Genomic DNA, 3,019 nt, shown 5'->3' on the forward strand with positions numbered 1-3,019 from the left:
GTGATAGACTAGACAAAGAAAATGTGGCACATATACACCATGGAATACTATGCAGCCATAAAGAGAATGAGTTCATGTCCTTTGCAGGGACATAGATGAAGCTGGAAACCATCATTCTCGGCAAACTAACACAGGAACAGAAAACCAAACACCGCATGTTTTCACTCATAAGTAGGAGTTGAACAATGAGAACACCTGGACACAGGGAAGGAACCATCACACACCGGGGCCTATTGGGGAGTTGGAGGCAAGGGGATGGATAGCATTAGGAGAAATACGTAATGCACATGGGGCTTAAAACCTAGATGATTGGTTGATGGGTGCATAAAACCACCATGGCACATATATACCTATGTAACAAACCTGCACATTCTGCACATGTATCCCAGAACTTAAAGTATAATAATTAAAAAAAAAAAAAAAAAAAAACAGGTTTGCATTTGAGGGTTTTGAGCCTGAAGATAATTTGGCCAGATTTCAGTGGGTTGCAATCTAACATAATATTTCTCAGCTGGGTGCAGTAGCACACACCTGTAGCCCCAGCTACTTTGGAGGCCAAAGTGAGAGGATCACTTGAGTCCAGAAATTCAAAGATGCAGTGTACTGTGGGTACCTGTGAACAGCCATTGCTCTCTAGCCTGGGCAACAGAGTGAGACCTTGTCTCTACAAAAAATTTTTTAATAAAGCAGTTTCTCCCTGAAAGATCCTTGGAACACCTGCTTTTTCTTCCTGTCTGTAAGCGTTCAGCAGCTAAGAACACCTGCTTTGCATCTTCGGGGATGCTTATTTAGAAATGCATTACGCAGAACCACCTGCAAAACAGTACCTGTTATTAAGGGCAGACCCAAAATTTAGCTTTGAGCTACTTGGTGTGCCCTGGCAGTCAAAGCAAAAAGTGATTCACCTATATAAAATTTTTAGTATTTAATCTTTCTAACTCAGAGGACAGGGTACTTTATTCAGCAGGGGAGTCTAGTTTTCATCTTGAATAAATGATTAATTTCACAGAGAATAAAAGATGAATAATAGCCTGTACTACTGTCTTTTTTCTGCTCCTTAATATGTTAACTGAAAACACTGAGTATTTCTTTGCTCGACAAATATTCCTTGAGCCCTACAATGTGCCATGAAGGATGGAGAAACAATAGAGACCAAAAGCAGACAAAGTAGTTTCCAGCTCTCAAAACCCCACAGCCCCATGGAAAAGATCAAAATTAAATAGTCCCATAAATAAATGTGTAATTGCAGACTAAGGTAAGTTGAAGAAAAGAATCACTGTTCTGAGAAGTTATTTATCAGAAGAACCTGGCCTAGGCTGAGGGAATCAGGGACAGCTTTCTCCGGACATGACTCTTTAGCTGACAGCTGAAGACTGAGTAGGACTTAACCAGGAAAAGGAAGAGGCTAAGGGTTCCATATGGAGACAACAGGGTGTGCAGTGGCCATGCAGCCAGATGTTGTGGTGTGTTAGAGGGCAGAGGGGGAAGAGGGGGCGTGGAGCAAGGGGCACCAGAGAGGTACATGGGGCTTGACCATGGACACAGAAGACTCTTGAAGGTCAGGGGCATATGGTTGAAATGAAAGAACAATTGGGGGCATGGATCTGCTCCCCAATCCATAGTATCTTGTGACTCTGCATTCTTTTAGAGGTGGGTGCCCAGCCTTGAGAAGTCAGTATGGGGCTTTCTTTATCTCCATTTGATGGATTCACTCATATTGTTGCCTGTTCACAAAATATGGATGTTGACTATTTCTTTCTTTTCACTGGGCAGTGGTCAATGCCTTAAAAAGCTTTTAAGCTGGCCAGGCGCAGTGGCTCACACCTGTAATCCCAGCATTTTGGGAGGCCGAGGCAGGCAGATCACAAGGTCAGGAGTTCAAGACCAGCCTGACCAACATGGTGAAACCCCATCTCTACTAAAAATACAAAAACTAGCCAGGCATGGTGGCACGCACCTGTAATCCTGGCTACTCAGGAGGCTGAGGCAGGAGAATCGTTTGAACCCGGGAGGCGGAGGTTGCAGTGAGCCGAGATCTTGCTACTGCACTCCAGCCTGAGTGACAGAGTGAGACTCCATCAGGAAGGAAGAAAGGAGGAAGGAAGGAGGAAGGAAGGAGGGAGGGAGGGAAGGAGGGAGGGAGGGAGGGAAGGAAGGAAGGAAGGAAGGAAGGAAGGAAGGAAGGAAGGAAGGAAGGAAGGAAGGAAGGAAGGAAAGCTTGTTCGCCGTGAGTCTCAACATAAGTATAATAGAAGCCAAGGTTAGAGAGTTCCTCATGGGAGTCCCTGGAGGACAACACAGCTACTTGCACTTCTGGGTACACCTTATGCAGCTACCTGCATAGGCTGGGCCTGCTTTCTGGGCACACCCTTGACCTCATGCAGCACTCATGATAGTGTTGAAATGCAGCTCCTTGAAATGTGCTTTACATCAACCCGATGGCACTGCTCACCTGGAGCAATAAACAGCATCTATTGATTCAACCCTAATCCCACCACTTGGGGAGGCCGAGGCAGGCGGATCATGCCCTAAGATTACCATTGACTTTTTCTGCCCCTGGGCCACTACATGTTCATTGAAGGAATGCCTTCTAATTTTATCTTCCTTTGCTGAAAAGAAGAACCATCTCTTATACAATGCATGGTTTCTAGCCACATAGTAGAGATTTGTAAAAAGCGAGGGGAAGCATACTTTTAGCGCAGAACTGTTTTGTGGTTTTTTCCTTCCCCATGTCTGATCTGTACTACTCATCTGCTTGATGGACAGTCTTGTCCTAGTTTGTATCTCCATTGTTAAAGCAGCACCCTGATTATTTCCTGTTTGAGGTCTTTTGAAGAAGGTGTTATGTGTTTTCTGCAAGCTTTTATGATTTTATTCAGACAGGCATCTGTTACCTGCAACCACCTTTCTCCTCTAGAAGCACTCTCTCCCTATAAATGAAATGTAGCTGTATGATATTTTCTAGTTTCCTTCTGGAGATGGGAACATACGTGTTTTGAGGAATATACCATATGCACAT

The sequence above is a fragment of the Theropithecus gelada genome, chromosome 2, assembly GCF_003255815.1.
Source record: "Theropithecus gelada isolate Dixy chromosome 2, Tgel_1.0, whole genome shotgun sequence".
Lineage (NCBI taxonomy): Eukaryota > Metazoa > Chordata > Mammalia > Primates > Cercopithecidae > Theropithecus > Theropithecus gelada.